Source organism: Corvus cornix, chromosome 3 (assembly GCF_000738735.6).
Source record: "Corvus cornix cornix isolate S_Up_H32 chromosome 3, ASM73873v5, whole genome shotgun sequence".
NCBI classification, from domain to species: Eukaryota; Metazoa; Chordata; class Aves; order Passeriformes; family Corvidae; genus Corvus; species Corvus cornix.
Window position 1 is genome coordinate 86199731 of NC_047056.1, and position 27507 is coordinate 86227237.

Genomic DNA, 27507 nt, shown 5'->3' on the forward strand with positions numbered 1-27507 from the left:
CTGAGAGCCTCTTGGGCTTCTTTGTTTTATATTTGTCACCTTTTGGACCCTTTCATTAATTGGACTTCTAGCTCTGTAAGTTCATGAAGCCTACAAGGATTTCAGATTTTTTTCTAGGATAGCCCCAGCAAAAATGCACTCTCCAATTCCTGGAAGAAGTGATGTTCTAAACTTCTTGATTAATTTGCAGAGGATGTGTACATACTGAGAGAAGTAGGTGTCTTACAGCAAACAAGAAGTGCAAGATTATATAATTTAAAATTGCACCAAAGCACCAAATCACTGAATTAAGATTACACAGCTTTGATACTGTCATTTTCCAACTGTCTAGAACCCAAGTGGTCACATAGGTCACCCTAGGTTCTTCTACCTTAGGGTTTTTTGGTTTTATGGAGCTTCTTAGGTTTAAAAGATAAACAAGCAGGACTTCTCAACCTCTCTGTTTGAAATCCCCTTATATGTTACTGACAATCCTCTAAAGTTTAGGAATTTTGGGGTTTTTTTCCCCTCAGGTTCTGAGGGGAGTGCACACCAGTAGTCAGAGCCTTTTCACTTTAAGTGTATTTTCAGTGCACTTATTTTTCACTTCTCCTCTCCCCACTTCTGTTGCAGTCTCCTTTCCTTAAACACCTTTTACTCCCTCCCCTCTACTGTTTCAAATCTGCCCACTTGGTTTCTCTTGCCAGCATCTCTCTCTCTCCTACTCCTCTTGCCAATATTCCTCCTTTACACACCCCCAAATCTTCCTCTGCACTCTCAGGCTTAGAAACTAGGCTTTTTTTTTTTCCCTCATGCATCAAGACACAGGAGTTTTCCTCTGTTGATTTCCTATAGCCAAGCTCCACAGCAATATTTTGGTGCTTTCAGAAATCATTTTAAGAACACCTGTAATGCTTAGGACAGAGCTGATCTCCAATAAGTTTAGCAATCAACCACGAATAAAACTCTACATAATACATTCTGTTATTTTTCGCAAATTTTTATCCTGGCTTCATACAGAATAATGTTTTCACTGAGATGCCTACATGCATGTGTTTGACACTACATATCCTATGCCATAGCATATGAGACCTAAATCTTTTCAATGAGCTAAGTTTAGATACCTGGGAAGAAAACCCAGTAAATTCTACACAAAGAAATGATTGATAATTTAGCTTAAATTTTACCCCTTTTACATTTTAGGCAGAGACCAATACCTGACACACACAGAATAATTGGTCCAGTCATACTTAGACAAAGTTGTAAACAAATCATAATCAGGAACTAGAAGATAATTTTAAAATCAATCAATTTTAAAATTATGGGGCTACCTGTGCCCCATAATGCATAGATGTACACTGTAAGTGTTCATTCCTTCCTACATTGGGTTAATTTATGTACTTATCTGTGCAAGTTTTCCCTCCTGCCCCTGCACAAACTCCTGAGAACTTCTAGGAAGCTGGAGGCTGAATCGGAGGTCAGCAGTGCTAAACAGGCCCTTCTCCTGAGTCCCCTCCAGCTACTGCAGTTTGTTGAAATATGAATTCCCATCTCTGAAGGACTGGCTTCTCTCCTTGCTGGAAAGAAACCATATCTGAGGAAAAGATGTGGTAAGAACCAGGGCCCTAAGGGCACTGCCAAGACATCATGACCATGTCCTGCTACAGTCCTGGGGCTCTCCTCACCTGCCCACAGCCCAGGACCCCACATCATTTCCTCTGGGCCATCAGCCTTAGTGACACCACAGAAGGGCTGGTGACCAGCCCCTCCCAGCCCTGCTCTGCCTGGCCTTGGGCCATGATGACCTGGGCTCACCCCAGGGCTCACATCCTGGCCCAGTCTCGGTCCATCCTTGTCCCCAAGGAGGTGCTGATGCCCAGGGCTGGGGCTGCCCCAGTGCCCCTTGGCTGCCCTGCTCCTGGCTGGAGCAGTGGGATGGACCCTGGCTGCCAGACCTTTCACTGACAGATCCCTGGGGACCCTTTGCTGCTCCTGGACCACGACCCCAGGGAGCTGCTGGGTCCTGCTGCACCCTGCCACCACGAGCAGAAGCCCTGCCTGTACCCTTTGCCTTTTTGCTGAAAGTCTGAAACATTAGGGAGCAGCGAGGCCAATCTTTAACTCTGCTGGAAACAAATCAGTTTCTCAGAAAGGTAAGCAAAGCAATAGGAAAAGACAAAATCTGCCTTGTGCATTTCATATGCTGAGGAATGGTTTAGGTGATGCAAAAATAATGAGTTTACTAGGCTTGGGTGATGAAAGGGAAATATTAGAAACTCATAAGTGCAAGAAGTCATTGGAAAGTTTCTTCCAGATAATTATCATGACGTCCTTGGACATGATGTTTATTTTTCTGTTCCTGACATAAATAGAACATAATAAATAATAAGGAGAAGGTCAGTGAAATGCATCATTTAAGGTGGTTTTAATATCTGGATTCGAGGAAAAAAATAGTAGTTATAAAGCAGTCTGAATACATGTGCATTTTATGGATCTTAGTCAAAAGGGTAAAATACACCCACATATTCACACATAACACAAACACACTTTTTTTTTATAATTCCAGACTGACTTTTAAAGTACTTTTATTTAATATGGATGTAAAGGGTTTGAGTATTTTTTGTGACTTCTCTGGTATTCCAAAATTAATCTAACTGGTTTTCCTTCTAGATACACAACATCTTCTAAATGGTGACACAGAGGATTTATTGCTTTCTGGACAGGGAGAGTAGTCATGATCCTAGGGACCCTCAGGAGTGAAGCTAGCAATCAGCTGATGAATACACAGTGAATTATTTCCTGAAAAGTCATAAGAACTGAAAAAAAATGCTAGCTTTCAAGACTTCAGGCTTAATACAAGAAATACAGATAATCTAAGCTGACTCTTGTCTGAATCACCGCAAAGAGTATGTATCTGCTTCTTGTGGCAAGGAAGATGTATTTTGTTTTTTTCTGTCTACAGAATCTCACATGGTTATTGTGGTAGCGAGAGAAAAAAGGGAAACTGAGAGAACAGAATAGCTATTTTTTCCAGCTTCCTGGTTCTGTTGTCTCAGTGCTAAGTGGTGTAAGTAACTGGGATGAAGCTGTGAACTGCATTTATAGACACAGAGGATCTGGAATCTATAGTGAGCATTTATCAGAGAAGGAGGACCAAATTAGAATTGCAGCTTGAAATATAATTTCCAAACAAAATTACAATTGCAGTCTTCAACATCCCCATGAGAGGAAGCGAAGAGGCAGGTACTGATCTTGTTACTATTCTGACAGGATTTGAGGAAATGGCATGAAGTTGATTCAGGGGAGGTTTAGGTTGGATATCAGGAAAAGTTTCTCCACCCAAAGTGTGGTTGGGCACTGGAAGAGACTCCCCAGGGAAGTGGTCACAGCACCAAGCCTGGCAGAGTTCATGAAGTATTTGGACAATGCTCTCAGGCACATGGTGGGATTCTTCAGGTGTCCTGTGCAGGGCCAGGAGTTGGACTCAGTGATTCTGGTGGGTCCTTCCCAACTCCACATCTGATATGGTTCTATTCTATGATTCTGTGAGAATTATCAGAATATGTTCGCCTTGCAACTACACAATAGCAGTGCATGCCAGTCATTATCTTAGCCTAACTTACAAATATAACATGACTGCCAGTATGGTCCCACTGCTTAAGAATAACCCCAGCCAGTTAAAGTGCCTAAAGCTGCTGCCTGCCATCACAGCCAGGTTTTTGCTCATTTACCCAGGACCACAGGCAAGCGAGATATTTGCTCCTGTCTCTCAGCATAGGCTGTTTTTGCTATGAGTGGCCAATGTCACACTTTCAAGCTCCTGATTGCAGTGGAAAGATGCGCATAATAAAGTAACAGTGACAAGAGCAATAGAAATGCCACTTCCCCTTTGCAGAAATTAGGATTGGAGAACAGACTTTTAAACCTCACCAGGATTGATCATTACTGACTTTTCTGAGCTAATGAACAAGGAGAAAGAATCAAATCTATTGTAACTCAGATAGCTTTCACCTGACAAGTGAGAACCTCTAGGACTCGTAGACAAAGAGGCTACACATCTGTGAACTGAAGGAGTATATTGTAAGGGCCTTATCTCAACACAGTGTAGTTAAAAACACTCCTTCTGGTTTCAGGAAAAAAAAACCAACTTAGGGACTTTTTCCTTCTACTCCCACTCCTATTCTCCACCTCCCACTCCTGACATATTATAAGAAAAATCTCAGACACATGATGGAACAGTTGATTATTTTTTTCTATGACCCACTCAATCAGAAATAAAAGAAGCACCACTGGTAAAGCACAGTGTATAAGCAGAAGACTAAGCCTGAGTGCAAGAGAAAAAGAACATAATAATTGTCTTGTAGACAACTATACAGAAATATTAAATAATTCACTAGATTCCTCCAGAAGACCAGCAGATGATGGCAAAAGAGCAATACCTTTGCCTTTCCTCAGTGTGACAGGAAATAAAAATATAATACACTAAATCTGGATATAGCTGTGTTTATTTTTAAATAGGAAATGAGGAACAATAATAAGAATTACTTCAGTAGCTCTCAAATATTTTGAGCATAGTTTATTGCTTTGCTTATGTTAAAAGGTATCTATACCACTAGTGTTTCTCTAAATGAAATTTAAATCCTCATTGAATGTGAAAAAAACTGAGAAAGATAAAATGTCTTGGTCAGTCTCAGTCCACATACTTCAGAATGAATGGCCATTTTCCTGCAGTTTATTTAACAGTGTAGCTCTAAATAATGGAAATTACATAGGAAAAAACCCATTTATTTAATTTAATTATAAAAAAATATTGCATTAATGCTGAGGATTTAATAGGATTCCAGCTCAAGAGAAATAAGTGCTAGGAAGTGATACAAAACTGCCATAATTTTCAGGAGGAGCTGCCACTGATGTCTACTGAAGAAATGAGTCAATGACTGCTTAATGAATCCCTGCTTTTCTACTCAGGCCAAGTCGCTGGACTTACTGGTTTGTTTCTCTTCCAACAATACAGTTTTGCTGTATAGGCAGAAACTCTTCACGGCAGAGACCAACCTACTTGTGAAACACTGGATGTGTGTTCAGGTCCTTCAACAAATCTCAATCCCTTCAGTTCCACCTAGAGGCACGAGCGCACAACAGCAGCAGGAACCACCCAGCGCGGTCGGACTTGCGCAGGGGCGGGGGAAAAAATGAAACATGTGAACTACGAAAACACAAATTTTATGGATTTGTGTCTTGTCTCATTCTCAGACCCAGCTGAAGTTTCCCCTGTGTTAAAAAAACATTTGTAAGTCTGTTTCCGGGCGGATCCTCTTGTAGTGCAAGTATCAGAGCTGACCTACTCCATTCTCATTACCTGGTCACTCCGTCATGCGAAGTCTGTAGGAAATGACCCAACTAGCCCGGGATGGGGACATATCCAGGTGCATCCAGGTACATACTTGAGCAGAGAGGAAATCAGTATAATCAGGAATCCCATATCCTGAGGTCAGTTTAGTCAACCTGAAAGGTCCATTTGTCACAGGAAGCAAAGATGAGTATGTTAGAAGGTCTGCTAAAATACACCTTCAGATTGATTAGGTTGAGGGTGTCTTTTTTTCTATATCTACAGAGAACTCTGGATTCCCTGATCAGGCTACTGGAAAGGAAAATGTTAAAATGATAAAGCATTTCTGTAACTTTTACACCTGTGAAAAACACTAATTTTATTTTATGACTCCTGATAGTCCTGTATTAATATCCAGACATACCATGACCACTATAATACTCTTTTGAATGTTATCTTAATGATATACAATTAAATTATGAGCTGCCAAATGCACTCAGAAATGAATACTCAAACCACACTGAAGTGCTGAAGTTCACACATATTTGATTACACTTCAGACATACTCAGCACAGAGTTTACAGGTCACACTCCCATCTGATCTGATTAACATGTACTACACTTGTCTTTCCAAAATAAAGCAGGAGAAAGTGGAAATTCAAAGTACCACTGAGAGTCTAATTGCAACACTATCATGGTGTTTCCTTACTCTGTGTCTAGCAGGATTGGGCAGGGCCATCCTACTGGAATCACTCAGAACTATAAGAAACTTTTAGCCAAATGTTTTCATTGTGGTGTGTTTTACCCACCATAACAAAAAGACATGATTTAGCCTTGCAAAAAGGAACAGTGTATTTTTTTAGGTATTTACATTTTTCAGAGACACTGGCATTACTTGGCAGATTTCAAATTACACTTTATTTAGCTGATGAGAATGTTCCTCCGTATCTATTACAACTCATTAAGCCAAGCATTATTACTGAGGAACAGTCAATAAATACAAAAAAAAGCAGTTTCTGCATAAACCCACATCGCTTATATTTGTAGTATTTCCTATCTCTTTTATTAGATACTAGTCTTCTGTAGAGCTATTTCCTGTGGAAAGGAGAAGGACAAGAGATATTTCAATATTTTTAATACTTGACTCTTCGCATTTCGGTGTTTGCACCCTCAGCAGAGGTAAAACAGCTGTTCCAGCAGCTTCTCATGCAAGGCGTCTCCCAGAGAAAATGTTTCATTTACATCTGCTCAGTTGAATAATCTTTTGGATCAGGTAAAAACTTTCCATATCTTCAGTTTCAACTGGAGAAACTTTTAAGAATTAACCAGTCTCTCTATTTACATTTTTTTTTTAAAGTAAATTTATGTTCACTAAATCCAAGGGTATTTCACGTAGGTAGCTGTTTTGCAATCAGTGTGTTTACTGCTTGCCCAAATCAACTTTTGAAATGGCAACATATAGCATTTAGTTCATGAATACAAAAACTTCTATCAGCTCTGGAGTGTTGAAATAATGAGGTCCCACCATTTGTGCAGTACAGTTCTAAGTCATACTTATCTCCCTACTAACTTTAAAATAGCCTCATCGAAGGTCAAATCTGACATTTGTATTTAAGAAGCATATCTAATTCTATTTCATTAGAAGATGCTTTACCAGATTTTTCCAAATCAATTTTGACTCAAATAGATTACCACTTAATTCTTCGTCCTCCTCCACATCATTAATGTGCAATATTGAATCCATGTGCCCTACTTTTGTCACTCATGCTCAAGAACATGAATTTAGATTGAAAGTGCTGTGAAGAAAGGGTTACTAGATTTACTCTGCCCTGTCTCTTCTGAAAGAGAAGTTTAAATAACCCTAATTTGTTAAATATAGCAAAAGAAAGACTGAGAGATGTTTGAGAACAGCAGTTATATCCACCAGGAAAATAATGATGGAAAAGCGTGGTTTAACCTGGAGAACACTGGCACATGCACAAGTCACAGCCTAACAGGTTCTGTGATAGAGCTTTTATAACCAAATCTTACGATGTAATTGCCTGACAAAGCTGGCTGCAGCGACCCAGGAGGTCCTGCCCAATCCTGCTAAATACAGAGTAAGAAAACACCGTGATAGTGTTGCAATTAGACTCTCAGTGGTACTTTGAATTTCCACTTTCTCCTGCTTTATTTTGGAAAGACAACTGTAGTACATGTTAATTATTTTCTGGGTTTCATTTCTTCAAATATGAAAAAATATTAATTAATGAACCATGTACAAAGGAAACTTGTTAGCAATGTACTTTAGTAAAACAAATGTTAGATGGTTCAGAGATACATCTGTATTTCTGCAGAACAGTTAACTGGATTATGCTGTTGCATATGACCTTTAAATCCAAATCAGTCTGTCCTGAAGTTTCATCTTACCATGAGTAAGGTGAGAAGTTGTTATACCCACTGCAAACATTTTATATAAAAAATAAATTAAGTTTTAAGTGTGGTGAATTTTCTTACATTGGAAATTAACATTAGGAAGAAATATTATACAATTAAAAATAATTTATCATAGGGAAAGTCCGCTATTAGAGACTCAGAACATCTGGATACAAAATGATTCAAAATTTATTTCACTGGCACCCTTGCAACAGAAATATATATGGTATAATTTAATGTTAGGACTCTCTTCTGACACCTGAAGGTGTGTGTCATGCATAATTACATAAAAGTGTATGAAGAAAATGAAAAGTGAAAGCTGAATATTCGTCCCAGTGAAGAAATGTCTTTGGCTTCACTTTGGAAGAGATGTACATTTAATTAGAAGATATTGTATGTACTTGTAAAATTCAGAGGGTGAGTGAAAAGAAAGTGGTTCATGGAAGCATAATGCTGCCTGAGCAATTCTCCAGCAGACACTGCCAGAGGCAGTGTTGTAAGTACCAGCATATCCACCAGAGGAGACAGCCACAGTACTGGATGTTTTCACAAGAGCTAGAAGAGACAAATACTGAATTATTGCCTTTGGGTCGTGAATTTTCAGTCATGTACTGCTTGCGGATTTGACCACATGGAGAAATTTTGGGGGAAGGAGCCAGTATGAAGGTCTGCTTTTCAAATCAAAGGATTACAGCATGTGATACAAGCAGACAAATCTTGATTCTACCTCAACTTGCTTGCTAGGTATAGAAAAGATGCCTGTGTGTTTGGAAATTGGTTTATATGCACTTAGGTAGTAATGGAGAAGGGATGGCCTACATGGAGATATTATTTGACCTTCCCAGCATGCACATGTAACACACAGATTTTCTACAATGTAGAAAGTCACCCAAGTCACATCTTACTGATTTTCAAAGGAATATTTCCGAAGTCAAATGTTTTTAGTACTCTTGTAAACAGACTTAGAACTAAAATTAATTTTAAAAAAAAGAGGAGAAGAAGATTTTAAAGTAATCTAACTTATTTGCATTTTTCTGCTAACTATTTTTATTTTGGTAGTAAAAGTCCAGATAATAGTCTATCAAGCATGCACAACAGAAAATTTTTTGGAGTAGCTCACATTAAAGGTTTCCATCCATTTCTTTTGCCCTCCTTTTATGTAATACATATGCCTACATCTCATCTCTATATCTGAGAGTTTGGCATTTGGGGAGTATGGCTGGGTGGAAATAGAATATTAGGAGAAAAATGATGCTACGGATACATAGCTATCTGATTTAATAATTCCTGCATTTATAAATGGTGAATATCCCTTGACTCAAAAATATGCACTGGGTACCTTAGATATTCCATCATTTATAGAAATAGTTACATTTATTTAACTCTACCCTTCTGAGTTGGGAACTAAGCACTTTCTGCCTTAATGTTATAGGTCTACTCAAGACCTTGTAAGTTACAGTGACATTTCTGCAGTTGGTTCTCTTCCTGCAATGCTCTCTCTCAATAACAAACTCCAAGCCCACCAGCATGATGAAGTATTTTGCCTGGTCATCTTCAATTTCTATTCTAAGTTTCCATATGGCATAACAATAGGAAAAGGAAAAACATTCCAGTATGATTGACAACCCCAAAAAATCCTAGTTAGGAGAATATATTCAGCTACTGGAATCACTCAGAACAATAAGAAACTTTTAGCTAAATGTTTTCATTGTGGTGTCTTTTACCCACCATAACAAAAGGACATGATGTAGCCTTGCAAAAAGGAACAAAGTATTTTTTTAGGTATTTGCATATTTCAGAGACACTGACATTCTGATTAAATATACTATTCATCAACATGAAAAACTAATAGATGAATAATATGCTTCTCTCAGATAATAAAATGGACAGAGTTTACTGAAGTTTCAGGAATATTTAAGAATTTAAGTAACTCTTTAACTCATTTTTAATGATAGAAAATATAGAATATTTGTTCTGAGCATCAGGGCACTGATGTTTAACACTGTCTGGTTGATATTAACACATTCTTAAACTGGATCAGAAACATAGTTCAAATATTTGAATTCTCAAAACATTACAAAGGAAAGACAACAAAAAGAAATATTAATGGTCTGTGAGTGAACATGAGGAAGATGTAAGCTAAAAAATTGCTACAGGAAAGTTAAGAAAATGAGAAATACGAACTTTCCACAGAAAAAGAAAATTACATGTAGCTACTTGAATTACAGTCTTTGAATTCTTCATGATCCGTCCTTGAATGTAAGAAAAGTATGGTATTTTTATAATCTATTAGAAAATATGGTAACACAAGCATTGTATATTGAACAAACCAGATTTAGTATATTCATATACAATACAGGGGAAAGAAGTGGCCTATGGCAATGCTCATAATATATATGTCTAGCTATATTTTTTTATAGGTTATGACTTTCAGTCAAACTGTGAAATTCAATTATAAAAATTGCTGGATTGCTGGAGTATTGCAAGCTAAAATATATATCTAGAGAAATGAGCAGATCTGAGTGTATTTTATAGCAGAGAGATAACATAATTTTCTTGAAATTATACAGGAAGATTTAAGAAATGCAACATGAATTGAAATATCAGGAAAAAATACCGCTTACAGGAACTTTCAGTGATCAGAAAAAGCAAAAGTATATTTAGTACTAGCAATGGACTTTTACAGATTACTTCTTAAAGAACTGCTGACTCAAGAAGTTTTCTATGTTTTCCTATCTGAAAGTTCCTCTATAAAATCTCATCTGTCCAATTCTACTTAAGGTTTACTTTAGAGATTTTTTGAATGCCCACAGTATGAACATAGAAATAAACTGCAGTATTAAAGAAACTTTTTTTTAACCTCCAAATTTCCCTCTGAAGCCACTGTTGATACTCTGGAAAATATTTGCTCAACATTTCCACTGATTTTATGTGGAAGACAGCGGCAAATCTTATGGTATAATAAATTTCTAACTTCTGGGTCCTAATTGGTATCAACTTTCTATAAACTGCTTCCATTTCTGCTGCTCTGGATCAAAGACTAAAGGAAGGCAGGCAACTTAATTGTCCACTTGCAGCATCTTCAGTCAGATTCTTCCTTTTGTGAGCCTCACTCCTGCATTTAAACATTGACCAGGACCACTGACTTTCTGACTGGAAGACCTCCCTCCACAACAAAAGAAGGAACCCAAGTAGACAGATACCAAATGTCCAATGCGAGTGTAAAGTCTGTGCACATATAAGCAGATAGTAAATTATTTGACCACTACTTAGCAAGGCAAAAGTTGCTATTCTTTCAGTGTTAAATATTGAATGAAATTAATTTCTTGAAATGTGTACTTAAATAATATTAATCACATATCATAGTCTTATATGTCATAAGCATGTACAGTTAAGAAATTACTATGGCCCCAAAAAGTGTATTTATTTTTATTTTAGTCTAAGGAAGATTATTCCTTTGGCATGATATAGCAGTGATTTTTCTCTGAAAATAATGGCTCCCGAAATAACTTTAGTTTACAAAATCAGAGAAAACTATCCTGCTTGTGCTGAGCTGTTTCTACCACAACTAGGCATCTATCAGTATCCAAAACAGTGGCTGAAGGCAGTGTAGCTATATCCACTCCACACTGCAATACATTGCAGTGATGAGGTGTAGAAACAGTTTATGAATATTATTTTTCCCTTTGCATCTAGATGTCTTTGGACATAGCTGGCATCTGTAGTGATACTCGAAATATTGTGATCAATGTTACAGAGCACTGGATGGGAAAATCAAGGAAACTAGAAATAGCAAAATGTGGGATGCTTCTTGGTAAGTGTTATTTTGCAGTTCATCACAAGTCCAACACTGAAATGTTGCCATTAGTCACATACACTTGTTGCTGTTTATATGCACACGAGAAAGGCTTAAAACTGAGAAAACCATCTTCCAAACTAAACAGCACCACTATAATCATCTTGGTTTTAGTATCTTCCCTTCTCAAAGGGAGGGTTTTTCTCCTTACTTTCAAAACCACACAGAATAGCAAAACAACACCATATATTAAAAAAAAAAAATTACTCTGAAAGTTTGCATCTCTCTGTACACGTATGGGAGGAGCTGGAAGATTTGAGGATACATAATGGAGGACTTAAAACATTTTTCTGAAATACTTCCAGTTTAATTTTTAATAAAGCATATAAAATTTTCTAATCCCATGTTGAAGACAACTTCAATTGTGCAAACCTACAGATGATGTTGAACATTGACCCCCTGTAGATTTTAGATAAGGATACATGTTTAATCAGTCTTAATCTAATACTTTGGTGAGATGTGGGTCTCAAGAGAAACTGTGAAATGGTAAAGTCACATATGAGAATTATTTCTTAGTGAACTAAAACCTCAGAATCTCTGAGTTTCATCTGATTTTTAAAAGGCACCAAATGACCAGCAGGAAAACGCCTGATTTGTATCAGATTTGGACTGATTCTAGCCCAGGGAAACTGTTGCTAGGGGGTAGGCATTAAAGAGCCATGTGTTTAAATAACATGGTAACCATGGCATTGAAATTTATTATTCACAAACCTGAGAGTTAGATGTTTAAGTTTCTTTGAATAGTGAATAGGGATAGTTTGGTGCTTGAGTATTTACAGCAGCTTTGAAGAAAACACAGATAAATGAATCAACAGAAAACTGTAAAGTGAAATGTTAAGAATTCCACTTAGTTATTGCCTACAGGGGTCAACACCTGAAACCACTTTCTATTCACAGATAACAGTGGCATACAGATTCCCTTTTAAATGAAACTGCCACAAAGATAGGAGCAGCGTTGTCCCAAATGCCTTTTACCGCAAAGAAGGGACATCTGGATATTAGGTCATCAGACAGAAGGAGTTCACAAGCATCTTATCTCTGGGACTGGAAATTCTAGATTGAAGATCACTCTTTTTACAACCTCTTGCACTGTGCTGCAGTCTGCATATATACAATATACAAATATATAATTCATAGGGCCAGAAAAAAACAAATAGGGAGAATGACGCTAACCAAATTATGATGTCTCTTCTCTGGAAAGTTTGGGAATCCTGCTTCAGGGATTTCTTACATATTTGACATTACAGAACCCCTGAGAGTTCACACGGACTCAGAAGCTGTGGGTTCAATGTCTACTTCTGAATTCCTAGTGTTTCACCTCTGTTGAACTTAAACAAGCACATCTGGATTTCAGATTTCTCATTTGTAAAGTGGCAATTATTTTCCTCTTTAAAATGGCACTGACAAGGGTAGCATACCAGTATCATCTTAGCAGCAGCAGTACTTCTTTTACCAACACAGACCTCTTATAGCTGGGGAGAGTGAATTAAAGAAAATGCGCAGCTTCAGTACATGAAGAATCATCTTATGGTGCACAGCTTTGGTGCATCTTTACCAGTTCTGTCAGTTCACTCCAATGGGAAGAATTATTGATCACCAGAAAGGACACCACTGAGCTTTCAGCTCTCTGACTGAGGTTTTACAGTGAGAACAGGCTGTTTGTCTGTTGTTTGTTTGTTTTTAGTCATAAAACCATCCAAAGTTAAATGGAAGTCACTGAAAGAAAATATGACACTTCATAATGCCATTCTGATGCAGACTCTTTTCAAAACATTCTTTTGCGCTTATTTGGACAAAGGGTTTCACTGCATTAAACTCTCCCCTGTATGTGCTGATGAATTTAGGTTTTGTTCAAGGGCCTCTAGATGTCTCATCTGGACTTTTATTGAGTAAGGAAGTGTACAATTAAAACAGAAAATGAAGACTTCGATGGTCAGTTAAGAATACTACAAATATTTTTTTCCCATAAAAGCAGATCTCAGTTATAATAAAATCCAAAATTAACCTATCTCTTTTTAAGCTGGGTCTACTCATGTCTGCTTAAACTACCAAACTTTTGGATGGCATAATTGTTCTCAGTCCTTACCTGAGAAATGCCTTTTAAGACAGGAGTAGACTTGGTATTAAATGTATCTATTTTCTTTCTTTTAAAATTTAGCTACAGTTGTACTCTGGCCTTTAACAACCTACTGAAGTTTTCTTTCAGCAGATAAATGATAAAGGAACTTTCAGTTCAACAAAGCAGGAGCTCAAATTTAGGTAGACAAATGGCACCAATAATTTCATAGACAAGCTCACTTAATGTGCAGCTATCAAACTAAACTCACATAGACTAAAGATAATGAACCTATTTACATAACTAATTGGAATGCATGCTATATAGCATTTTGCTATATTATGGTTTTGGTTTACATTTTTCCACTAAAAATTAGCAGTAGAGGCTAATCTGCTCTTCTCATAGTTTATGGAAAAAAATTGCAAGTGTCATTGACATAGTATTTGTAAAAAATTCTAACATTTTCACCCAGTTGGAGACCAAGTTGAAAACACAGGGTATATTAGCTGCAGTATTAAAAAATTACTTTATACGTCACTATACTGAAAGATTGCAGAAAAAAGCACATAAACTAAAATAACTTTAGATAGATATTTCTAAGTTAACTGATTGTATGCTCAAGAGCAAAATAAGTAAGTATTGAATTATTTGTTAACCAGAACTTTTTTTGTTCTCTGGAAAGAAATATGATCCTTATGTTATTCATTGCTTTTTTACCACTCAACTAACTGCTTCGGAGTTTCCACACGTTTCACTGATTACATTATTGTAAAGGGCAAAATATCTCTCAGACTAAAATTCCATTATTTTTACACATCCTTCTGGAAAGAATGCATAAAATGTAATAAAAATGTGATTTAATGATGATCAGAATTTATGCCCTGTACAGCATACTGAAGAAGAGACTAAAATATGAGGTTTAAGTGAGAACTGAGAGCAAGCAACCCAAACTTGATAGCATGTGGAATTACTCAGTGCATGGTTCAGAAAACCAGTTTTAGAATATTTATAAGACACAATTCATGAAAGGCTTTTTATAGTGTTTCTGATAATATTTTATTGTTAATTAGTTTTCTTGCTATGTAGTCCTGCTTGCTGACAGAGGTAATCCCTGTAACCAGGATGTTTGCACCTAAATGTGTTCTAGTTGTAGGTGTGAGTGCTAACTGTCTTGTTAAATTAATTTCAATTCACGTGACAAAATAAGGGTGCCGTATCAGTGGGCAGGGGAAAGGGGCGTGTGATGTCAGCCATTCAGTTCTGGCTTTTATGTTTTAGAGTACATCACACACTTCAATTAAGAAAGGTTAACAAGGTTATTTCTCAGCTTTTGGCCTTTAGGAACTGATTTGAGAGGCAATCAAAACCATTGAGATACAACTGGTATTAAAAGATCATGGGAAGTTTGTGGTCTTTATTTGTGTCACTACGCAGAATCAGACTAGATTTTCTGCTTCACAAATGTCAGACCTTCTCATTATTAAAAAAATACAGCAGAGGAACCATATAGCCAGAAGTGTTTGCAGTACAAAAAAAAAAAAAGAAAAAAAAAGAAAGAAAACAAAATGTCACATATATGAAATCCTAGGCTTGTTTTCACTTCAAGAATACAGAATATAGGATCTACACTGCTTTTAAACACATACTGGGAAGTCTGTTCAATACCAATTATAGCATTCATAAAGTTATGCAAGATTATGGTAAATATCAGATAATTTCATTTAACAGCTGTTACAATGAGAATAATGAGAATGGATTGACTGTGTACCATCTAACCAACTTCATTGTAATCTCTGCTTCTTAACTGTGATAACATGATGGAAAGCTGACAATATATTAAAGCCCTTTCACTTAATAAATAGGTTTGTAAAGAGGGCAGAAAATGCCTCAAAATGCTTTTGGGAACATAATCAACCTTGTAGGATCACAAATATACATTTTTTAGTATCTAGCCCAAGTGTGGAGAGAAGATAAAATATTATTTTGTTATCCCCTGATTCTGACTACAAACTATGTTTTAGAAATTAGACATTATGTTTCAGAGCATGTCTTATTCCTGATGAGGACTCATTTCTCCTTTTGTTTTATTCAAAGAAGTCTATCAAATTGATTTTATATTTCCAATATTAACCCCATTGAATGCATTTCCTGTTCTCTGAAAAGATATGGCTATTTTGTATGTTGCCTTTGGAGGATATTTCCTTCATAAAGTTACTCATTGTCACTACGTCCTTAACACTGAATTTACTAAGTTGGAAAATGTTTATCCAAGAACTACAGACATAACATGTTCATTTACTTCCAAACCTCTTTTTTCTCTATCCAGTTTTGTGAGTTCAATGTCAATAGCATATATTTAATATTTTAAATTATGCTTATTATTTTTACGCAGCTTCATGAGATTATTATTTGTAGTCTGATGGTGAGGGCCATCTCCTGGAAAGAAAAAGCTGTGAGAACCCCTAGCACTCCACAAAGAATTTGTCCTTGGGTTATTTTACAGAAGGTCATCCTTATCTTTTTATTAAGCATGTGTTTACTGCAAGGACATAATCTGAAAATCCATATGCTGAGGTAGAAATTGATATATAGGGCAGAATTCAGTCTGGTATTGAAACTTCTAAATTTCTAAATTTAAGTACGTATAGGTATCCAAAATATTTAAGTTTCCATTAGTCAAAGGATATCGTGTCAGTACAGTCTATAGAGCCTAGAAGACAGCTTACCTGTATACAGTACCCTGTGACAGCAGCACTTGCAGATATACACCTCTGAGTGTTTTCATTTTCTCAATTATGCAGTTGATTCTGCTGTTAGCAATTGATTTAATTTTCTACCTACAGTACTGCTAGAGAAGTCTTCTGGTGCCTGTGCCTTACCCTGCTTTGAAAGGCATATTTTCTTCTATCTTCTGTACATATATTCTGAAATTGTTCTCCATGCTTGTATTAAGGTATCTAAATTGAGCCTTTAATATTAACCCTTAAATCTAGGGCCTATTCAAACACATTAAGATATCCAGTATGTAATATACCTCATCTTAAAAAAACCTAAACAAATAGAAATCCAGAAGAGAAATTATTAAAAACATCAGCTTTATAGTTGGCCACTGATGACCTATACTTCAAAGTCAAATACAAATAATATCAAACACTTACTCACATCCCCAGAATATTGACCTGGGTTTTCCTTGGTTATTTTCTCAGAAACAATTGGATTAATCAAAGCAAACTGAAAATGTAAAGATCTAGTCAAACCAAAAGGAACATTAGTTGTATAGGTTATAAAATGACATTTAGATAATAGTTTGAGCTGGCAGTAGCACGGAGAGGTTGTAACAGAAGAGTGTCTCTAAAACAGAATGCCCAGTATCTACAGAAACTCCATACACAGCAGAATGTGTTAACAAATACCTTCTCACCTCACTCCCAGTTCTCCCTGCTTCTTCCCCACAATTGTCTGAACAAGCAACTTCTGTGTTTTCCAGATATTAAGATGGTTGTTGTCTGGGATTTCATCTTGTATCATCATTCTTAGATAGCTGTGCACCTACACACTAGTCTTTCATGGTTCCTTCAAATGACACACAAGAGATGTTTCCATTTTTGCAGGAAGGTGAGAATGAAGCCAGGATCATGTGGGTCCTTTCACAAGTGCTAGACATTTTTCAGACTAAAGAAAGCTGAGTAATTCTAGTGGCTAGCTCACAGGGTTGTGGACCTAAGAGCATCTTGTTCTCTCATTTCGGCTGAAACACTGACTCATTATGATATTTAGACATCCATGTATTTCCTTGGCTGTGATGAAAATTTTTCTACCTACTAGGTAGAAAAATTTCCTCAGAGGAAAAGAAGGTGTCTAATCAGAGTTTTCTTGTGTAAATCAGTTACAAAAATATGAGAACAGAATAGTCTGCTTCAGATGAAAAAACAAAAAACCACATATTCTAGCAGTTGGTACAGGCAGAGTAACTAAGGAAAGATAGATTGATGATAGATAGCTGACAGACAAAGAGATATATAGATAGATAGACAGACAGATAGATAGATAGATAGACAAAGATAAAACCAGGCGATTTTGTAAATTTAGCATGGTTTTTCTCTTGCATTTGAAATGAAGAAGAGGCAATATACAAGAGGTGTTTGTTATCTAATTTAAGATCAGTATATGTTCTCCAATATAAATTACATTGAGAGCATGTAGAACCTGACACCATATAAATTTTTCAGTATGCATTGCAGTATACAGAGCATGCTTTGCTGTGTAATAAAGTAAAGAGATGGATGCTTCATATTTTCAATTGTACTTGTTGAGGGGGTGATGGTAAATATTTTTACATCCTTTATTCCTCAAAGATTTTAATCTCTGTGTATACACAAAATGATGAAGTATGTGTGTAAGCGCACGCACAGCTTGTGTACCTAAAACTTCAGATGTTTGTCCACTTACAAGAAAAAGGGGGAGGGAAGGGAAGAATGAGCTGAAGATGTGATATGCATAGAAAGAGATACTATCGACTTTCTCCTGTACATGCTACAACTTCTGGAGTATAAACTGCTTAAAATGAGATTAGACTACTTCCTGAATGCTGCTGACTTGCTCTCTTTTAAGAATTTCTGTACTAGCTGCAGGGCACTATACTGGTTAAATGCAATCAGAAATTGTTCAAATGAAATAATTCTTTTTTGTTTTAAATATCTTTTGTTTGTGCTATTATCTCACATTTTATATATTTACATTTTAAGCTATTTTGATATATTAAAATCGTAGGTAATTTTTGTGAATAACCATTAAAACTGAGCAGGTATCAAAGAAGTACACACTGGCATTTAAAAAAGACATTTAATAGCTCTATATTTCAGTCAAAATAGCAATCATGAGGTAGTATAAACCTAAAGGATTTAGTTTTAAGTCTGGTCATTTTACAGGCTAAGCACGCAAATATATCAGATTCAGCATAAGCAGTGATCTTATTTTTCTAGCTCTCTATTGCTCTACATGTCAGTGTATGCAATCCCTTAATTATTGCCATTCATGTTGATGGACTGACTCCTGGATTTGTGCCAATACGTGTGGTGTGATTCCATTCCTACTGTCCAAATCTGTTATGTTTTTTAAGCCTGGGGCCTTCTATGGATATACTGGTAAACTTGACATCAGGATCATATTCATGTTAAGTCATGAACTGACAGTCACATGATGGCATTTTAATGCATGTTTTTGATATATGCAGAGATATTTTGCTTTGCTTCCATAGCAAAGCAAGATAGAACAGAAAAGACAACCGCTAGAAATTGTATCATTAGGATAACATGTACCCTCAAGAATCATAACTGTAGGCTGTGAAATTTAGAATTATATTATATACTCCATTACTTTGAATAATAGCATGACTGCAGAATGTTATCCCCAGCACATGCACTTGAATGCATATGTATATTACATTTAGTTAATTAGCTATACAAGAAATCTCTCTTACTCAATATTATCAGAGCAGACAATGATAACATTAAAAAACTATTACAAATACACCATGCTTTCAGCTAAAAATCTATTTAGCCATAATCTAGCAGTTATTCAACACAGCAGTTTTGGGTTTTTTGTGAAATTGCTTTGCTTGGAGCTCTTCATCTAGCATATTACCTTCCATTTAAACTTGCTTAAATCCTGATATACATTTGTATTATTCTCATTAAGGTCTGGCCACCCTGCATAGTTTAAACTTAATAAAAGATCTTCCATTCAAATTAAGTGATAAGTTGTACAAATATTGTCCTTGCAATCTTTCAATCATTTAGAATTTTAAGTGATAAACCCCCAAACATTATTTTTATCTTTGTTTCTGATAATTTAAGTTTTTTGGCTAATTCAATTCATATCAGATATATTCCTTTAATGAAATGTCACATTTTATCAAATGCAACATTGGCCTCAAGTGTTTCTGTTTTAAAGGAATTAAACCAGCCTAGCTCATAGTAGAGAATAGTAAGCTGAGTTGCATTCTCACTAAGTAGAAGAGAGTTGAATTAACTACAGTAAAAATATAGTATATGGTAAACCTCCTCCATTTATAGTCTGTCATAAACTGTAAGATAAATACGAGTTGATATATACACGTTATGCTTTTTCTTTGCTGAAACAGAGTGCATGATGAAATAGTCTCATTTAATGATGTGATGTTCTTTTGATCTGTTTATCTGGTATACACTGAAAAACTTCTCATACAGGATGAGATTTTAAGTACCACAGAAAAAAAAAATGGAATGGAAGCATGGATAACTAAAGATATCAAGAAAATGGTATATTTTATCTTAGGTTTTGCAAAATGATGCAAGTGCATAGCTACTATTTTACTAATATTTCAATGTATTTTTCTGAATATTGGGATGCTTCAAAGCCTGAAAGTCTTGAACCTGTCTTATTTATCCACTCTGCACTGAATTTCTAATCTAGATTCAAATTCTGAAAATATGACTCATGAAAATAACTCTATATTTTAATGACAATGGCCTCTGGAAATAAACCATTCAGAAATAGATTTTGTCTTTTTTTTTTTTTTTTTTTTCTTTTCCAAAGGGTTATTTTTCACCAAATAAGCCTTTTTAAAATTTTTAGATTGAATACTGACCAGATTTTGTCAGTGAGGACATACACATTGATTGACGTCATGAACAGGCACGTGAAGGTCTTTGCTTCCCTCTAGTGACTGGTCTAGGAAGAGATTTAACTGAATCTGCTCATCTTAAACCTTGGCTCAGAGATTCAGCAAAAGCTCAATTATGTGTAAAGACACCTGAGAGGTCAGTGAGATGCTGATATAGCATTAGAACATGTATATCTGTGATAGCTATAGATAACATATGGCAGATTTACACCGGACCTGTGTTTGAATGGTTTTGATGTAGTATTACAGTTTTAGCAGACAGAGATAAAATTTCAATGTTGACATTTAAAGAAACACTGATAGAGTTGGAAGATGACCTCTAAGATGCATTTCAAAACACAATTTCAAATATTTATTTAAGGTAATTTTTGCAAAAAACACTTCTTGTAGTAAGACAGACCAGACTTCAATAAATTACATGATGTTCAATTCATCAGAGGGAATACTTATTAATTCAGGAGACTTAGATCTACACATTTTCAAGTCAAGACAAGCAAAACTACACTCTGCAAGTCCAAAAACATACATTATATTATACCATATTATATTTTCCTTATCATACTACTAAAAATAGCTATATTTATACTAGCTGTAGTTCTGTTTTGGGATTTTTTTTTTGTACTGACTGCAAATAAATTTAAAAGTAGCAAATAATATGATTTACTTACAAGCAATTTTATGCACATGACCTGTACACCTATTTTCAAAGGAACAGGTGCACAGGTCTTCTTACATGGACAAGCAAATATTCCCCAGGTTATTCAACTTCTTTGGTGACACAAGCAGATTTTTATTTACGGATGGTATAATACAAGGACCTTTAGTGCTTCCAACTTCTGTTGGACAAGCAGAGCTAAATTCTCCAAAACAGACAACAGTCATGAGATCATCAGAATGAATGAGTTAAAAAAAAAGAGAAATACCATTATAAAACTATTTAAACTTCAGAGATCTGATTCATGGCAGGAGAATGATACTGGCTTTGAGAACAGCTAGAGAACATTTTCATTTAGGACTCAGGAATTTTGAATTCCAACTCTACCAGGGTTTAATCAGTGACCTTGGATGAACAGTTTTGCTTTCATTATGCTCTAGTTTCGCCTAGCTGAAAACCAGGGAGGATGGTATGGACCTCTGTGTTAAATTGCTTTTTAATTTACAGGTGTAAAAACCTTTAAGAGGTACATGATATAAATGAGAAGGGTTGCTAAACTTTTGCAGCTTCAACTGTGCTATTTTGTACTTTTGGAAGCTGTATTCTATTTGGTAAACACTGTTTTCTCCTGTAAGTCAGCCCAAGGCCAGCACCCTGCTGGATTTCCAGATCTTATCTGTTGCATTTCTTGGTCAAGTTTTATTAGAGAAAACAACAACTGAATTTTATTTGACTTAGTAAGATCCATAAATTTTTCTGGAAACAGATACAAAACCAAATTATGACTGATTTTTTCTGTAGTGAAGTTTATTCAAACCGCTCAACTATCTTTTGTCCTCATTATATGCTAAAAATCTGTCAAAAGTCCAATTATAATCTTTAAATTCGATTATGAAGATACAATCACTAGTTCTTTTTAGTTACATTTCAGAATTTTAATTGCCTGATATTACAAGAAACCACTATTTTTAGTTTGTGAAAATCTACATTTACATAACAGCAATAAATAGCAGTTGAGTTCTCAACAAATGGAGTTGATTAATCATCCAGTAAAAATTAAAAAGAAAGTGAAATTATTAGCAGGAATTAATTTGATTTCCTTTTCTTGTTATAAATTTCAGCAGGCCATGTAAGCTCTGTTCATGGCTGTGTAGGTGTTAGTGAAGAGCAGTGTTATAAAAAAAGTACTAAATTATAAATTCCTCCCATATATACTGATTCATTTTGTGTATGACTTAAGCAAAGAAAATTGTGGCCTGACTCTTTTTCACCATAAAGAAACTCCATTTATATTCTACAATATTTCAGAATTAATTTTCTGCATTACAGTATAATCTTAGCAGTTTGCGAATTTAAAAATTTTTAAATTTAGGTCTTGCATGGCTTGCATTGTTTGCCACTTGATCTGATCTGATTCAAATCAGTCAAAGTCTTTTAGTTGTCTGCAAGGGAGTTTGGATCATGTTTTTCATTCCATACTGTTTTAATGAAAAAGAACATAATTCTGTAAAGTCTTTCAAGTCTTTATGCAGGACTATCAAGAAAAAAGAATGTGTAGTGTGCTATTACACAGGTCCCACTACGGAAAGTTCTTCATAAAAACAGGCATTCCAGGAGGCACTTATCTTTTGAGTAAGTTCATTAATGAACATAAGCATAGAAACTAACATGGAAAGAGAATTTTCTGCCTTGAAAAAGGTGCCAGGAGTAAAGTCTGACTGTAAAGCTGGACCAACAAGACTGACTGCAGTCAATGGAAGAAGCAAAGCTTTAGCTGGCATGTACTTACTGTCATTCAATTTCCTCAATATCTTTTTGGGGACAAAAATAATATGACTGTAAAGTGATATAAAGTAAGGAAAAGCTACTATTCATATTTCCAGAAAAAAATTCTGACTTAGGATATTCTAATGATTTGATTATCAGCTTGACACATTTTGACAAAAGTTATAAAGAGTCTTCTTGAACATATTTTCAAAGGTTTGCAAGGCTAGGACAAAAAACCCCAAAAATTTAGTGGTCCATTGTGCTAGTTTTAAAAATCAAAGTGAAGAGGAGAGAGACATAGCAGATCTCTATCAATTTTGCCACCAGGAAACAAAATGCAAAAGTTGGCATGCATGTAAGTTTATATTGTAAAGCTGAGTTGCAGAAAATCACAATCAGCTGGTACAATCTTCTTTATTTGTATTGAAGAATTCCTTTTTGGACTATTTCTCCAGACTTGTATCCAGGAACAATGGGAGAAAAATAATTAAAAGCTGTGGGGGATAATTAAAAAAAAAGTAATTGTAAACTTTTTTTAACCCTCTTTAATGGACGATGCTCCAATATGTCTAGAGTGTAATTGTGAAGTTATATAAATGCATGCATTTTGTCATTTTGCATGTATGGGTATTCATACTTTCATATACCTTAAGGGTAGAAAATCTAAACCACTGCCAACATAAACTTGCATAGCAATAGGGGAAAAAAAATAGAGCAGATTTACCACTTATCCTAATCTAAAACTGAACCAGGTCAAAATTCTTGCAACATCAAAAATTTCAGCTAATTGCATTGTACCTCTTCCAACTGTATAGTCAGCAGGCACAAATTATTATGAGCACACATATGGTCAAATAAAATGCTGTCATACTGTTATAACATCCTTCTGCAGCAACTGGCAGAGAAGAGCCTCAGAATACTAAAACCCTTTCCTTACCCAGTGCTGTGAGATGTCACGTTGCACTGCATACAGATGTGGAGCACACCAGCAACAACTGACTCTATCCTGTGGAGAACACATGTGCCCACATTATGTCCAACACATTTTTAAATGAACGAACAATAGCTGCATAGTTTTGCTAATCAGTTGGTGACTCTGGAAACTCCCATGTGAGAAATCACTTCCTCCCAGTGGCCCACCACATCTACCCCACCTTCCATGCCCTCATTGCAATACTGCTAGCTGAGGGTTGCCTGTGAGGGTGGTACCTTCCAGTGTTCAGTACTGTGGCACCTATCTTTCCAGCCTCTTACTGTGTTTTGAATTCTTCACCCCGGTTCAAGATTCCAGGGGCTGGGTCCTTGAAGACAAATAACTGATTTTGTCAGGCCAAACTTCATAGATGCTGGAGACCCATTGTGCTCCTTTTGACTGGGATAGAATTAATTGTCTTCACAGTGGCTACTATGGGGTTATGTTTTGTGCTGAATACAGGGTTGATAATATAGAGATGCTTTTGTTATTGCTGAGCAAGGCTTACACAGAGCCAAGGCCTTTTCTGCTTTTCATGCTGCCATGCTGGTGAGGAGGCTGGGAGTGCTTGGGAGGCTGAGAGGAGACACAGCCCGGACAGGTGACTCAAACTGACCAAAGGGATATTCCATACTATATGACATCACGCTCAGTATATAAAGTGGGAGGAAGGAGGAAGGCTGAGGACATTTGGAGTGATGCCGTTTGTCTTCCCAAGTACCTGTAGGAGGGCCCTGCTCCCCTGGAGATGGCTGAACACCTGCTTCCCATGGGAAGCACTGAATTAATTCCCTCTTTTGCTTTGCTTGTGTGCATTGCTTCTGCTTTCTCTATTAAAGTCTTTATCTCAACCCATGAGCTTTTACCCTTCTGATTTTCTTCCTGATACTAATGGTGGGAAAGTGAGCAAGCAACTGCGTGGAGCTTGGCTGCTCTGGAGTTAAACCACAACATCCATACACACTGTCAGTTATGGCACCTATCACATATGAAAGCATCAGAGATAGCAACAAAGTTCAAGAGAACTGTTCAGACTGCCACAGTAAATGACATTTTTGAAATGAAAATGTATGTATGCATATAATGATTCTTTGATCCCTGGGATTACAGAGCCTTACCCATATCTACATAAAACAAAACAATACTAGGAAAAAAACACTGATAGGGATATGGCAAGATTTAGGTTTGGCATGGTGACAAAAACATATAAACAGTGGTAAAATCAAATACAGAGGTGTTGGGAATCAGCTCCCCAGCCTATGAATATTTTCCAAAATAATATGTTGGACTTTCAGCAGAACTTCTTGTGAGTAACACACTCCAGAGGAGCTGACAGCTCATTGGGCATGGACTGTTCCTTTAAGGCTGAAAAGTGCGTTTCAAACTCCTTAAGTAATTTATATAAAGAAAAAATTGAAGGGCCAGTTCCTGAGGTCCCCAAGTAAATGCATCTGACCATTGGATCACTTTCTGGTTGAGACTGTTTTTGCTGTCTCCTTATTCTTTCTTGATTTCCTTTCCAGAAAGGTAGGAGGGACAAAAGAAAAGCCTTCAAGTTTTGTTTCATCTTAAAATCTTTAAAATCCCTTCTGTGGGGTAGAAAAGTCAGCCCTTGTACCTGACCAACTGCTTTTCCTTCTCTTTGTGGACTGAGACACTTGAGCTAATGTATCACAAACCGTTCCTGACAGCAAGGATTGTTTGCTCATGCCAGATAATGCAAAGCAGAAAAGACACAACTCTTTCTGAATTTTTTGGTTGGTTGGTTTAAGGAACTAAATTGTTTCTCCTTAGACTGTTAAGTACAAATATTCCAAGCATTTTCCTATGAACTAGAGGGAGAAACATTCAGTATCCTAAGACTTTACTGAAGGCAACATTTAGAATACATTTTCTGAAACAAGTAGTTGAAGTTATCACTCATTTCTGAGGGGAAAAAATCACTGCTTACATACAACTGATGCTCAGCTTTGTGTAGGGAAGATGGAAGTATCAAAGCAAGCAATCATAAACAAGTCTGGTTTCAATCACCACAGACAGATGTGCTCTATATTTTGTGATAATCAACTGAAATAAAATGTTGAATTATTGGATTGAGTTTAATACATGACATACTATTTTGTTCTTTAGTTCCACTGTCTCAATATTGTACACACACTTGACTAGATGCCTCCAGAAAGGGCACAAGGCTGCCAGCTTGATAAATGGGAAACCTTGTAAAACATAATCAGAGGGCAGAGTCACAAAATCTCATAGAAAAATGGATTAAAACTGGTTTTACCAAAGTTAGGATGACCAAATTGTCACAGATACCAATGGCAGTAGAATAAGTTTGATGATCTGGTGTGATTAAACAGCTCACAGATCCAGAACTTTCTTCAAGGCTGGATGTCAGGGAACTGTAATCATCGATCAATCTCCTGAAAACATGTCCAAAATCCAGGTAGACAAAGCTTTCCTTGCTGCTGGAGAAGTATTAAACTGACAAGATCAGTGGAGGGAGTATCATTTACCAAATGTGAATTTCCAGTGCCGATAAAGGTGTGGGAGAAGTGGCTAAAAAGGTGGAAAAGCCCATTAGAGGTTGCTGCTGGCTGGATACCAATGATAAAAGCAAACACAGTTTTAATCTAAAACCCACTTAATTTAAAACACCTGACTCCTGACTGACTATTGATTAGTTAAGCACCCCCTAAAGCAGGCTACTTTTATTTGGGTTTATTCCAAAACGCTTGGCAAGTCCTGGTTATGCAAAAATTATCCAGTTTGGAAGGACATGAGTACATCACAGCTCTGTAGGATTTGCAATATGAATTAGGCTATTAATCCATCAAATCCAGTTGCCTGCTGGTGAGGATAACTAATTCCTGAGACTTAGAGAAAGCAGAAGAAATAAAACAAAGCCACCAAGAACCCAAATAATCATGAGCACCTAATCAATTGTATAGTCCTCTACCTATTTATTTGTTTAGATTTATAAATGATAGAAACTGACTCAGCATTATAGAGCTTTCATAATTTAAAACTCACAATGTTAGAATACAAATTCTGAAATATTCCTGACTAAATACAAATAGAAATAAAATGGTCCAAACAAAAAAGAAACAAAATAATAAAAAATACAAAAATAAATTTTGAATAAGCTAACAATAGAGATATTGTCCAAAGGTGATGGAGAAAAAAGGAAAAGTTTGCTCTTTCTATTTGCACACTGTGATAAGAGATGTCACATTCTCATAAACTATCACACATACATGTGCAAAACAAGTGACAGTGGTGTCCATGCAGACTTTACTGCTGCATCACATCTTATTGGGAATATTTCAGGGCTCCTATCACTTTTAAAAATGGACACATCTCCAAGAACACCCCCAGTCTTCACACCTTCTAACATATTCAATAGCAACTACTAAATAATATGCCTAGTAAAGATATCCTTCAGAATACAAAAATGTGTGTTTCTCTCTCAAAAACCTCAGACTATTTTATGTAAGTTTTATGTAAATTTTAGATGTTTCACAAGTTTACTCTTCAGTCCAGATTCTGAAGCATATTGAAAACAGTACTTATATGTAGCACTGAACTTCTCCATAAAAAAATACTAAGAGAAATGCAAAACAAGTGGCAAGCACAAAATGCATTTGTTTGCAACTACTTCACACATTCATCCCAAATACCTGAATAAAATCTTTTAATCACATTGTAAAATACATGGTGTTGGGATTTTTTTTAGCAGTCTAATTCCATTTAAATATGACTTTGATATTCTGAACTGGAACAGTGAAATCAGAGCATGTGCTCTAAATACACAGT

At 36.1% G+C, this 27507-nt stretch overlaps 1 protein-coding gene across 11 annotated transcripts in view; it reads right to left on the reverse strand.

The window, feature by feature from the left end:
- ADGRB3 (adhesion G protein-coupled receptor B3) overlaps positions 1–27507 on the reverse strand; it is a 448905-nt gene that overhangs the window by 146736 nt on the left and 274662 nt on the right. The window lies entirely within an intron of this gene.